The sequence below is a fragment of the Chelonia mydas genome, chromosome 4, assembly GCF_015237465.2.
Source record: "Chelonia mydas isolate rCheMyd1 chromosome 4, rCheMyd1.pri.v2, whole genome shotgun sequence".
NCBI lineage: Eukaryota > Metazoa > Chordata > Testudines > Cheloniidae > Chelonia > Chelonia mydas.
This window is the reverse complement of record NC_057852.1, coordinates 15,624,001-15,638,248: the sequence shown is the minus strand read 5'-3', so window position 1 is coordinate 15,638,248 and position 14,248 is coordinate 15,624,001. Positions and strand designations below refer to the sequence as shown.

The 14,248-nt window shown below is 44.0% G+C and overlaps 1 protein-coding gene across 3 annotated transcripts in view; it reads left to right on the top strand.

Moving 5' to 3' along the window:
* Nucleotides 1-1,329: 1,329 nt before the first annotated feature.
* CCNI (cyclin I) overlaps nt 1,330-14,248 on the top strand; it is a 50,545-nt gene continuing 37,626 nt past the window's right edge. Inside the window, exons 1-2 of one of the 3 annotated variants that reach the window (XM_043544820.1) lie at nt 1,374-1,680; nt 13,414-13,590. The gene's annotated coding sequence lies outside the window, so the exon portion shown is untranslated. Of the gene's footprint in view, nt 1,681-13,413; nt 13,591-14,248 lie in introns of all 3 variants that reach the window. The other 2 variants (XM_007066490.4, XM_037896730.2) reach the window with 2 other exon arrangements.

The following is a 14,248-nucleotide window of genomic DNA, read 5'->3' as shown; positions in this document are numbered from 1 at the left end:
GCTAAATTGGGTGGTGTGTAGATATATAATATACACGCTGTATGTATGACCTACATTCCCCTCCCCACCATCTGTGATGTGGCACATGCAAGACGCATGTGTGCCCAATATACTAGGAATACAGGCCTCTCTTTATTGACGTAAATAACACACAACTCCACTATGTACAGCAGCCTATGCTTTCGAAAGTGACTGATGATTTTGGGTGCCCAAAGTGAGGCATCCTGATGGGACCTGGTTTTCATAGCATGGTTCTTGTAAGGTATCTCAAATTGGGCATCTCAAATCACTAGTTTCTTTTGGAAAAAATTAGGGGTGCGCAGTTGGTGTGTGTGTGGGTGTATATATAGGATACATTATGTTAGGGACACATGCATGCATTATATAGATGTCTGTAGGGCATAAATATGTACATATATAGTGTGTGTGTATATAGGGGCTACACAGTGTAAGGAACATATGTATGCATTATATAGATGACTAGTGGGCATGTATATATAATGACATATAAACATATATACTTATGGCAGTGGTTCTCAACCTGCAGCCAAATCAGCACCCAGCTACAGCAAATATACTAGTGGGCATGTATATATAATGGCATATATATCTATGGCCGTGGTTCTCAACCTGTGGCCAAATCAGCACACAGCTTCAGCCCATGTGCCATCCTTAGGGCCATATAGGTCAATATATATATATTAGGGTGATCAGCTGTCCCAATTATATAGGGACAGTGCTGATAGTCAGGGCTTTGTCTGATATAGGCGCCTATGACCTCTCACCCCATCACGATTTTTCACACTTGCTATCAGCTCACCCTACTACTATCTATTGTGTGGCTGTGGCCCATGTAACACAGAGAGCGGCATACGTGGCCCACAATGGTCAGGGGGTGAGAACCTGCGACCTGTGGGGGACACCGTGTTAGGGACAGATGCGTGCCCCCCTCTATAGGGCATAACTAAATACAGGTCTGCATGGGACCCAGCATAAGGGACACGTGCATTATACAGGCGTCTCAGAGCGGTAGCCGGGTTCGTCTGCATCAGTAAAAACAAGGCAGGGGCCCTCGTGGCACCTGAGAGACTAGCCCCTGTGTACCTGGGCATCAGCTTCGCCCCCGAGAGCGGATGCCTGACACAGCTGCCTCGGGGGCACGGACACACTCTCGCACACGCGGGTCTGGAGGTGACACACCCGGCCTGAGGGCCGCAGGGCCGCGCTACGCAGCCGGCTACCGGCCGCTGTATTTACATCCCCCCCCCCGCCGCGGCCTGTGGGGGAGGGCGGCGCGCCCCAGGCGGGCTGCGCGGGGCGGAGCAGCGCGGGGAGGCGGCGGCGGCGGCCGGCCCTTCTTTCCCCGCCCTGCGGCCCGGGCCGCGGCTCGCTCCCCGCCTGGGTTTGTTCCCGCCCCTCCCCAGCACGACGCGCGTCGCAGGCCGGGGGCGGCGGCAGCAGCAGCAGCAGCAGGCGGGCCGGGCTCCCCTCCCGCTCACCCCGCACAGCGAGCCGCCCGCCATGGAGACGTGAGCCCCGCGCCGCCGCCGCCGGCCGCCGCCGCCGAGATGGCCCGGGCAGGAAACTAGCCGCGTGCAGCGCCCGCGCCGCCGGCATGGGGTTCTGATGGGCCGGAGGCTGGCCCGCCCCGACCGGGAACCCGACAGCTCCGCGGGGGAGGTGAGCGCGCGCGCGGCGCGCCCCGGGGTCCGTCGTGCCCGCGCGCCCCGGGGCATGTGCCGCCTTTGTTCCGGGGGGTCTCGTGCGCTGCGAATAACACCGGGGGTTGGTGTGAGACGGGTGCGTTGCATGGTGCAAGAGATACTAGGGCAGCGACGCTTATGTGACACAAACACACCCCTGTGTGCCTGCAGGGGTGAAATAGCTCAGTCACCTTGTGGGGGTTTCGTGGGTGCCTTTGTTTGGCTAAATAACGCGCGCTGCTACAAACAACTGTGTGCGTGCGTACAAATTCTGCGGCGTATAACGCGCATACCGTACTTGCACAATCTGTACATCCTAATGCACGTTTGTGTATACAGCAGCCTTCTTTATGCTGCAAATGTCCTGGTTTCAATGGCTACAGATGTATAAAATACGCTTCTAAACAGTGTTTGCCAGTGTTATTGTTTACATACACAATGCATGCAGTGTGTGTGTGTGTGGTTGAGTATAGAATAGGTGCTGATATACTTGTAGATACTCCTTCTGCAATATATAGCATTGTTTGCAGATATACACACATTGCTGTTTTATATCTTAAACTTTAGTGATATATTTTGTTCTTATTTCCATGTGTAAAATATGGGAACTGTTACATGGAAGTGACTGCATATGTAGATACGTTTTTTGCAATAATCATAGATACATTAATTTTTTTTTATGGCATGTCAAATACAATAAAGAAATTAACTGCGTGTATTTCAGTTTGCGTGCAAGTGTTCACACTTCTATCCTCTGTTTTTGGGAGTAATATTTCTAAATACTGTGTTAGCCCAGTCCTGCAAGCCCCTCCTGGCAAGGTGGTTAGAGTTCTCAACTCCTGGAAAAGACTGAGGACACCCAGCACCTGGAATGTACTTTTTATTTGTAGGTCCTCAATCCTGCAACAAGCTCTGCTTTGGAGCACTCCTGCAGCTGCATGGTGCTCCATTGAAGTCATTAGGGCACCATCGGGGTTCAGGGGGCTACCTGAGCAGAAGTCATTTCAGGATTTGGGGCCTTAGATGTTCTAAATATTGTTGTCCAAAGGGGCATAATTCCACTTGAATATTTGTTCCCAGTCCTGTAATTTTGCTGCAAATAGTGTATCCAGTGCCTCTTGTATTTAGCTCCTGTTTTATGGCCATATGGTCAGTTGTCCATAATTCTGTCTGCTGCTTTGGGTTATTGTTGATTATTCTGTATCAAAAGTATGCTTTAAAAAAACTGCCACTGTGCTTCATTTCAGACTCTTCTGATCTGACTGCTAAACTTGTGCATGCAGCTCTCTTGGATGTTTTTGTTCTTGTTTTGTTATATCAGTTGCATCGATAGAATGGACCCCTCCCTCCCCATGGAGAGAGTTTTCTTGAAAGAAGACTGAATTGCTGATGTTCCATGTAAAACTGTCCCAGAAGGGATGATATAAACAGATAATGTTACCTTAGGTTATTTCGTGCAACTGGTTAAAAGAAGTCTTTGCAAAAATTCTCATGAAAATTTGCCACCTTGGGCAAAAAAATCCATTCCCCCACTTTTACCCTAATGATGAAAAAATTAATGATGCTTTATTTGCCTGTTTTAAAAAATAATAATTACTTGCCCTAGGCAGGCAGAATTTTGGAAGGCTGATTTAAACAATTGCTTTTTCAGCCGCTGTAGAGTTCATAATGTCCCGTTCCCTGGGTTTCAGAGGGGTAGCCATGTTAGTCTGTATCCCTGGGGTGACAGGCAGCTGCATCTCTGACATAGGCACAGAGTTTTGATTTTTTTTTTTAAACCCCTTTATCATATTTAAATTGTACAAAGTCTCTCCGGCTACGTGATTTTAGTTTTCCCCTTTCAAGCTTGGCTAATGTTTTCACTGTCATGGTGATGAGTCTTGTAGGCTTTTGCAACCTTTAGGTTGATTGCAGTGCTTTGTTTATAATCACCTCAGGGATGTATATATGTGGCACCAAGATTTGCAACATAGGGCTGGTAGAAGTTTAGCTCTCTGAAAGCAGCCCCAAATAAGCCATACCTTATTCCAGGTTTGGGGGATTTACTTTGGATCCTTGCTAACAATTAGATTTGCTTTTAAAATTGTTCAGATGCTTTGTGAAGGTAGGTTTTAGAGTAACAGCCGTGTTAGTCTGTATTCGCAAAAGAAAAGGAGTACTTGTGGCACCTTAGAGACTAACCAATTTATTTGAGCATAAGCTTTTGTGAAGGTAGCGCACAGTTCTGTGCCTTGCTCCGACCTGCTGTGTCTGAATGAGCCTGAGGTTAGAACTCTGCAAAGCTAATCTATTGGCTTTTCCCAGTAGGAGTTGAACATTTTAGGGTGTGTGCTTTTAATTGCCCTGCACCCCAAATTTGGAACTTTCTCTTAGCTGGGCTTTGAAAGGCCCCATTAAGAGACTGATCTTAATCTGGCCCTTATATATTCATACAGATTCTTGCCTTTTGTGTGTTCGGGGTCTAATTTTAAACATCTTCTGAGACATTTGCATGAAATGTTTCTCTGCTAGTATAAATCCATTGGGTCACTTAAATGCCCTTTCCAAAAATATATTGCACTGTAGCTATTTGAAGGCGTATAGATTGTACTATCTGGGGCTAAATACTCTCCTGTGTCTGTTCCAGCTGCTGCTGGAGGACACCCTGGTGAAGGCCTTCAAGATGGAAAGTCAGAGGGAGGGGAAATGGCACCACAAAACCCCTAGGAGTTCCCTTGTATCCAGGTGGGGTTAATGCTGGCCCCCTGCATAGCAGTGCTGTCTGGGATGGGGTCTGGCCAGGATGGCTTCAGGATATGCATATTAGTGTCTTCCAGCTGCAGCTCCTCCTCATGGAGTTTGGGGTGGGCATTAAAATTTAAAGCAATATCCACCTCCTGACACATGGTGGGAACCATGAAGGGGGGTTGTTGCAATAACACCCCCTCTCTTCTTTTGGGGTGAATCCCCATGGGGCCTTGCTGGCAGCTAGAGGTTTAATATTGTAAATACTTAGGGGTAGCAAATGGCTTTTTGGTCTGTGTTTGGACAGCGCCTAGTACAATAGGTTCCTGGTCCATGGCCCTTAGTACTATTGCAATTCACATTGTTAATAACTACGTCTCCATTGCAAATATCCACATATCTGGCCTTTGGTTACAAAAGGGCTTTCTGAGGGCTAGGGAAGGGTGAAAGTGTAGGGATGGGTTGGTTTGGGTCAGAGTGGCAATGGCTGACAGACTTGGTATATAAGAATCCAGCCCAGATTGGAAGGGACTGAAAGATATTACTAATGGTTGTTAAGAGGCCAAGGTGAAATGAGTTTGGTGGTCGCAGTTCAGCTCACAGCAGACAAGTCTGATTTGAAGTAGGTGCTCAAATCCTATGTTGATGAGCATGGTGCATATGCCTAAGTAGAGCCAGGTCTGGTGGTGGTGTCTTTTGCATTCTCACTGTCCCTTTTGCTGGCAGTATCTGAAGAGGCCAGGGCTGAAATGTGACCTACACAGCAGGGCTACACTCAGGAAAGTTAAGGCAAGTGAACTAAAGGTGTAAAGTCAGTGTGCATTAAACCCTGTGTGGATGCTTTTATTCAGGAGTAAAGGGGTCTTAATTCTCTTTTAACTTAATCCTCCTTTGGGACTACTTCATTATGGCTTGTGCAGAATGCAGCTGCCTTCTTGTGAAGTGGTGGCTCTCATCCAGAGTTTGTCACACCTGTGATCTGTACTGATTAACCATTGATTCCAAATGCTATTTAAGGTGCAGGTTTTAACCTGTATATCCTTAAATGGGTTGTGTCCTGGCTACCTCAGAAACTCTCTCTCCTTGTTTGTTCGCAGCACTCAGCAGCCATGGTATTATCTTCTGAAGTCATTGATGGGGCTGGCAGCTGGGCTGTTTCCATGAGGGGCTATGACTTTGGAATTCACAAGTCCAAATGTATTGATCTTAAGCTGTTTCTCTAGGCTTGAGTGTTGGGGAAAGTCTTGGGTGTTTTCGTTTGGCATTGTATAGTTCTTTAATGATCTATTTTGTATATGTTCCCAGAACTCTGGGTTTGATAAATGGACCATAAAGATCCAACTATCTTTTCACTTCTCAGGGAGTGTTGTATGAGTATGGGTTGAGGCAATAGAAGAAAATATACAGGTACAAGTGCTGTATCTGTTCTATGAACAAATAACTGGCTTCGGTCTCCAGAGCTGGCAATCTGGCATCTTTAACTAGCACTGCAATGCAATTTACCTGCACGTTTTAATAATATTTTTCTTAGTTACTAAAATAACTCAAACTATACAAATAATCTCTTTAAAAAGATATGTTTTAGATACATTTCAGAACTCTAAACATGCTTTGAGTTTTGGTGCCACTAATTTTGTCTAGACTTTTTTTTTTAAATTATAGGATAAACTTTCAAAAGTGTTAATGGCAATGGGGTACCTAACTTCCTTTCATGCCTTTTGAAAATCTCCCACGTAATTGTTTTCTTTCCTGTCATCCTCCTGTTCTTGAGGGCTGCGTCTTCCAGTGTCCTTTGGTTGCCTGGTTTCCTTGTGTAGTGGCAGTGATGAGAAACAAAAAATGTACTTACTCCCACAACGGAGAAATGATCGGTCAGTGGAACTCAGCAGCTCAGAATCCCTCGTGGGAGATTTCCTTCCACAGAAGAATCCTTCTCTTTGCATGTCTGCACCTAACAGTTCACTGTGGCTCTGGTTACTAATCCTGACCTGGTACCAGACTGGAGTCCTTAAAAGCATGTATCTTTGCAGGTTTAATCCTTTTGGTTTATACTTTATTCAGCTGCTTTTAGAAGCAGAATATTGTGGTGCATAGAGCACTGGAGTGGAACTCAGAAGATGAGGATGCTATTTCTGGGTCTGCCACTGGCCTGCTGTATGACCTTGGGCAAGTCACTTCACCTCTGCCTGCCTCAGTATTTGTACAGTCTTTGTAAAGTGTTTTGAGGTCTCCTGATGAAGCACTATGCAGGAATTGGGTAGTGGTATTATTTATTAAAGATATTTGACCTGATTTACCTGGCACTTACACGTGTGTAACTCAGGAGTTCATCTGATTAGAGAGGAGAATCAGGCTCATGTATTGATTTCTTTTCTTTTACCTCTGATTTTTAATTCTTGTAGGGAAAGTTCAGTTTCTCCCTTATTTTCTCTGAAACTTCAGATGCTGCACTGCTTGGATAGAAGGTATTTCAAATAACCGAAACAAACCTAAAACATATAAACCATTTTGCATCGAAGCTGCTACTATTCTGAAGTTCCAAAAAGCTGATGAATATTTTGTCAGAGGTGCTGATCACGAAAACTTCTCTGCTAGATAGCATTTTTACACAAGAAAGTGTTATATTGAAGAAGAAAGTTGGGTACTTTAGAAGTGCACCTTTTATTGGTGGCCTTATTTAGATTTTTTTTTTTTTTCCCAAAGCCGTGTGTAAACAGTAGCTAATTAGTAAAATGGAGTTAACAATACTGAAAGAGGAGACGGAAGGTTTTAATGATTTTTCACGAGATCACACACAGCACTGGCAGAGGTGGGATTAGCCCTCAGGAGTTTCTGGCTCTGCTCAGGCCACTAGCTCATGCTTCCCCTTCTGCTCATTGTCAAATTCTGAAGGGCAGCAGAACTGACCAGATGCTTGTAAATTCCACTGGGGGTCTTGGAAGGAAAGAGCAGGGGTAGGAAATGAATTGTGGAGGGCAGCCCTATTCTTTCTCCCCATTGTCCACCAACCTCAGCAGTGGAGGACTGAGGCTCTGATCCTAAATACCTTTGAGGATCTGGGCCCGAGTCCCTTCTGCTACTGTCATTGGCAAGTAGATTTTTTTTTTAAGGCCTTGATTATGACCTAATCATCATTCAGTTTATAGTAATGTTGAGGTGCTTGTACTGTTCTTAAACTGCTTTTAGTCCCGTGCAAGGATTGTTTTGGGGAGATTGAATACATTTTTCCAGTTGTCAAGGTTTTGGATGTGGTGCTCTCTCCTAACATTTCCACTGTACTAAGTGTTCAACCCGTTGCTAAAAATTCTACAGAGGGAGAAACGTCAGTGTCAGTTTGGGGTTTGCAAAGATAGGTGTGGCTTTTTTTTATAAATACACGGAAAAGGGAAATTCGTGTTAAGTTTACAAAATTCTTATATGATGTCAGAATAATTCCCATAGGTGGAGATCTACAAAATGGATTTTTCAGGGGCAAAAGTAATTGATACCAGGTTTAAACTTTGCTGATTCCTAATAGCTATCCATATCATACTATTTTCTCTGGCTAGAGAATTTACATACTGATGTTTGAATCATAAAAGTCGTTGCTGAGCATTTGCATTCTGTAGTTTGTTGGGAAGTGCATCATGGGCATGAAGCCTGCTGCAGATTATTAATGGTTGTGCTGTAAGCCAGCGTTTCTCAAATGCAGCCACCGTGGCCGCATGCGGCCACCAGGGGGCTTTTCTTGTGGCCACAGCCTCCTGGACTGTGATGGGGGGAGAAAAACCAGTGGTCCCTCTCCCATGGCTGCTAGTGGGGTTGGGCTTGGCCCCCCTCCAGAGAGACGCAAGCTGGTGGAGCAGGCAGCTGGTAAATGCCTCACTTTCCTGGGTCGATCTCGGGCTTTGTGCTTCAGCCCTGGAGTGGCGGGGGTGGGTGGGCAGGCCTTGGCTGCAAGACTTTGGGCTCCATCCATGCAGTGGCAGGCTCTGGTTCCAGGCTTCAGCCACAGGCCTTACTCTCTTTCCCCCCTTCCCCATCATCTTTGGCCCCTGAAGCCTCCCTGCCCACCTCCCTGTCTAGGGTTTGATTTGCCCTCAGGCTTACTGGGGCTTAGTAAGTCTGCTGTGAAGAGTGATATTAACAAACATCCATAATATCACTTTTTACAGCAACAGACTTACTAGCTAGCAAGCCTTAAAAAACAAAAAACCAAAAAAGCAAAAGAAACAACAACAAAGAGAAGAATGTGCAAAGCGTCTTATTTGTGTTTCTATTCTATTTAGGTCCAGTAAAGAATAGACAACTGTACATTATTTTTATTATTGAGTCTGCAAAAACAAATTCCTACATGAATAAATTACAATGTCTTGGACATGTGTATGTGCATGTTTATTTGTTTTTCCTAAAGTTAATTAAATATTTTAGGAAAAATTGTCAGCGCGGCCACCAGTAAGACTTTGTGGCCACACTCTGAGGCCACCAAAAATTTTGTTGAGAACCCTCATGGTTGGAAAAACTTTTTATAGTTACACCTGTAAGTGCTAAACTCTGTGATCTCTGTCCCACCATTCAAATTCCAGAAGAATAATACTAGTAATTTATATTCTAGGATTTATAAATACAGTCTGGTTGGATGAAACATGGTCGCATGTTCTAAAAGTCCCCTTGAACTGATCGTTGCAGACAATTTAGCTTTGTAATACTGGGTTGTCTTTGGTTGAAGGCAAAATAATGAGTGTCTAGGCCACACCTGCCTGCTTACAGGGTTTGAAGGATTTTTTAGGCCCTCCCTCAGGAGTTTCGGTGGGGCCAGAGATGTCAGAGCCACAAGTGCTGTAACCATGTAACTGGCTCTGAATGGAATAGAGGGTGAATTGAAAATTCAGGCAGGCCACAAAGAAGGCATTCTTGAGCTCTATAGACATCTAGTTTCACTGAAGTTGAGAGGTTTTTTCAAATATCAATTAAAAATGTCTGTTTTTTCAAATGATAAAACCCGTGGGTTAGAGGTGGATCAGATGGGAAGAAAATCTCAGGCTTCAAGTCTCTTGTTTTCCTGTGTGTTCACTAACTGCAGATGTTATTGATGTGCTGTCTTACTAACCATAATGGAAAGCTGCAGTTGGTAACGGTATGCAATAAACTGGTCTAAAAGCTCACTCATGAGTAACATGTTACGGCAAATAGTCAGTTTTGCTCATCAGTCTAGAGATCAGATGTTTCTTTTCTTTAACTTGATAAGGGAGGTGCTGAATTAAACCATTTGCCAGAGGTTCTGTGCCATGGTGACATTATTTTTGCCTTTGTACCACAAGCCAAATTCTCTGCTGATGTAACTGTTGACTTCAGTGGAGTTACACCAGCTGAGAACTTGGTCCCAAGAATCTCAAGGCTTTACTTTCATAATACAGTTTGAATTTTAAGTGCTCAGATTGTTCTCTGTAAGTACTACCGTCCAGCTGATGGTCCCTGTTCTTGAAGGATCAAACTGCTATAAACAAGTTCACCATCAGCTGTAGCTTGTTCTTTATTGGTGAAACAAAACGCGAAGCACACAAGAGTTTGGAACAGAGAACTGCACGTACTGCTGTAATTGAATGTATGGGAACAAATGGCAACTTCAGACTAAACATTTGCAAAGCAAGCAGAAGGGGAACTCCAAGACGCAAAGGCTGGCACTCCCCAAATCTGCAGAGTTTACCTCCTCTGAGCTGTGGCGTGGGCATTCTGGGGATAGAATAGTTCATGTGTTTTAATACTTACCCTGATCCATTGGTGGCCTCATGAGACCTTCCCAGCTTGAGTTACTTGTGCTTCTGACATGAGTAACCTGTGCAGATGCCCCAGGACCAACCAGCAAAGGAGGGCCATCTTAACACTGAAATTTGCACCAATTTGGCAGGTGTTTGCAGAGAAGAGCCAGAACTGTGCTTGTACAGTCCTGCATTAGTGGACACTTGGAATTATATAATTTACATTCTCTAATTGGCATCTTGGAGAGCAGGGGCTCTTAAATTGGGGGTCGGAACCTCTCAGGGGGTCACGAGGTTGTTACATGGAGGGTTGTGAGCTGTCAACCTCCACCCCAACCCCGCTTTGCCTCCAGCATTTATAATGGTGTTAAATGTATAAAAAAGTATTCTTAATTTGTAAGGGGGGTTGCACTCAGAGGCTTGCTATGTGAAGGGGATCACCCGTATTAAAAAAAAAAAAAAAAAAAAGTTTGAGAACCACTGGTCTAGACAGAGAACACATGATCCTTGCAGACAATTTAACTTTGTAATACTGGGTTGTCTTTAGTTAATGATGAGGAGGGCATGGTACCCTCAGAGCCTAAGAATGCTGTTCTACATCTTCTGTACCCTATCTCCTACTTGATCTGTTGTTCCAAAAGTGGCTTATTTCTCATTTCCTTATAATTGTCTCCTCTTAGTGCCTTAAACTGCACCCCCACGTTAGCAGTAATCTCTGATAGCTTTCTCTGAAGGTGTTCTGAGTGTGCACAGTGAAATATTGGACTCACGACATGTTTAGTTTTGTTTTTAATAAATGGCTGGTGGCGATTGCTTTCTCTTAACATCCTGTTCGCAGTTGTCAAGGGGAACCAAATTATTGTAATTGCTCTGTGTGCGCGTGTGGGTGTTAGAGAAACAACATAATTGGTCAGAAACAAGACTTAAGAACAGTAATTTTTTTACCCAATTTTGTTTTGTTGCTGTTCAATTATATTAATGACTGGCTAGAGCTGCAAAAAAATGGAGCTGTTGCTCAATCTGTTCCATGTGTATCTAGCTGCAGCTGTATTGCACTCCTCTTGTTTGGATGGTTGTATTGTAAAGCAATGCAGAGTATTTTTGTTTCTGAATGTGTAACAAACAAACATCAAAAACTAGCATTTTATGAATGTGAAAGCCAGTGATCCTTATTCTAAATATACTACCCAATCTTTGCGGGTTTGATTCTCCTTACATCTACATCAGTGTAAATCGGAAGTAACTTAAGTGAAGTCAGTGAGTTAGATTGGTGTCACTGAGAGGTGACTTGGACTCTGCGTGTGCTGCATTAGCATGTTTGTAATGAGGGGAGCAAAGAGCCATTTCATAATGCTGTGTGGTGATGTTTTAACTTAGGCACTCTGTGCTTTTAGCATGTACAGAAGGTGTATGCTGTCTCTAGTCGTAATGAGCCACATGTTAAACCGGTGCAGCTGTTGTCTTGAGACTGAAGAGAATAGGTTGTGTTGGTGTAAGGGTGTATGCAATTTTGCTCAGTATGGTGCAGTTGCTGCCTCATATTTGCCTTTCATTTTGACTAGTACCGGAATAAAAAGTGTTTTTTATATGTCACAACAGTTTTATTTCCTAGGGTTCCCTGTCTGTATCCACATTTTATCTATAGTCCTGTGCGTAAATGGTAAGCTCATCAGGTCAGGGATCATATCTTTATGTTCGTACAGTGCCTGGCACAGTAGGTGCTACCGCAATAATAAATGTACATAATCCTGATTTTGTAGTCCATGGCATGCTCTGAAGTCAGCCTAACTAGTGTATGAGATTTGAGTGCCCACAATTGCAGGATTGGGCCCAGTAAATGGGCACAGTCTAATGTTATAAAAGTTTACATCTCAAACAGCATCTTGTATGTGTAACAACATATAGACATATAAAATAAGGGCAGTGTAAAGCTCAACGGTGCAGTGTAAAATTCAACCGTGTTTTGGTTTGTAGAAGTTCATGCAAAGCTTTTGGGGGCGGGGGGGGGTTGTTTAACTTGTGAGTGGAAGGAGGAGGTGGTTTTGCTTTGAATGTGGGTACAGATAAACCAAAACCTAAAAGCAAAACTCATCAAAAAATGAGCATCGGGGGCATAAATTTTGCAGCTGCAGCTAATCTCAGCGGTGAGTTACATGTTGCCCACTGTAAGCGGGGGTGTTTGTACTGCCTTAGAAGCAGTGCAGGAGAAGGAATTGTGACTAAATTTGCCACTGGTTTATACCATTATCAAATTATTTTCTGTCTCTACAGACCAGCCTGTAGAAAGAGGGTGAGCAGAACAAAGGCAACTTTTTACTACTGTCCTCAGCAGTCCTGCCTTGAATACGTGTGGGTGGACCTGGGATTCAACATTCTTCCTCATCTCTAAAAATGGCTGATGCTTTGTTTCTAAAAGTCTAGGGCTACTGCCAACCATGCCTGTCTTCTTTTTAATTATTTGTAAGACTTCTTATCCCAAAGCTTCTTACCCTGAAGAGATTTCCCCACTGTTCTCAGTTTTGCCTTTTTGAAAAGTTTTGCAGCGTGGATATTTCCCCCCCCCGCACAGTCCCCCTTTTTATAAGGGAACTCTTTTATAAACAGAAGATGTTTTAATAACTGATTAATCAATTGTTTGAGTCCAACAGTTGTCATAGGTTGTTAGTCTAACTGGTTGCTTGTAATCTTGATTTATGACCGTCTAGAACATCATCTATCAATGTGCTTATAGCATACTACTCATGTCTGTAAAATACTTACAACTAGGCTTGAAAGGATTCAATTTTTAGGTAATGTCAGTAAATGTTGTTTTTCACTGTATACACACAAACCGGACAAAAATATTTCCATTGCTGGTTAGAATTTACAGACTGGCACAGTAAGAAGAATACTGCTTGAGAGCTTACTAGTTTGGTTTAAGGATATTTACTTTGTATAGTTTGTCCGTTACATATCAATTTATGTTGTAATGGTCATAAAGCCAGAAGATAAGAGACAAGTGAAGAGCCAGAGATAAGTGAAAACCTTCAGGTGCAGAAAAGGACTTTATTCTGTGGACATGAAGGACTCTTCGGAACTGCGTGTGATCATTATTCAGCCCCGGGTGGAGGGTGATGGTGCTCATGAGAGAGACTGTGTGGAATCTGTAAGGGGCCCTGAAGAGGGAGGATGTGGCAGCGGGACATGTGGCCATGAGGGAACACATGGAGAAGGCATCACCTCTAAAAGACTTGAACCTCTAATTTCAGGGCAAGAATCACCAACTTACGACCTTGTTTGGAAGAGAGCAGCCTTCAGAACAAAACTGAAGCTTTCACACAGCTGACTTTCCCCCTTTCCAACTTGCCAGCAATTCCTCAAGAAATATGACTGTGGCCAGTTGAGCCTATGCTGAATGGATTAAGAAGCTGCAAGATGTTTGAGCAGTAATTAAAAAACTTCCAAGATTTGGTGGGGGGAGAGGAGGAGGAGGGAGAGAAATCAGTCTAGTTGTTAAAGGAGCCATTTTATTCTAACCCTAAGAAAGCGGAGGCCAAAATTAATCTGGAGTTGAATGCTTTACAGTGGTCCAATCCACCCTGACCCAAGCTTATTGAATTTCTATGGTGATTGTTTGTGGTGACAGATATCCAACTGCCTACAAAGGCTGACTTTTTGGGCAAGCCGGTTTGTCTGCCCTAGCCTCCCATTCCTTCGCCCGCCCCCCGCCCCCCCTCCCCTCCCCAATTGCCACAGTAGTACCTCAGGTGCATGCACACACACATTTAATTGGATGTGGTACAGGTAGCATTACCACTGGTGGGACCTTGGAAAGTGTCTTTTGTGGAGGGAGCTTGTCTGTTACGAATCTGAGCACCTAAAAACAACAGGGTTGCCTAATGGGCTCCTGCCCGACTTTTATAAAGCTGGATTCAAAGAAGCAGTCCCAGTCTTTCCGTTTGTTTCCTTCCCGTACAGCCCTTTCGTGTGTATTTGGTCTGTGTGCTTTGTAAAGCATAGCGTATGCTTGCAATGCTCTATAATTTTTTCTTTTTTAAGCGAGAATATATCTGGTTAAAATCTATGTTAATTTATATGCAAGTT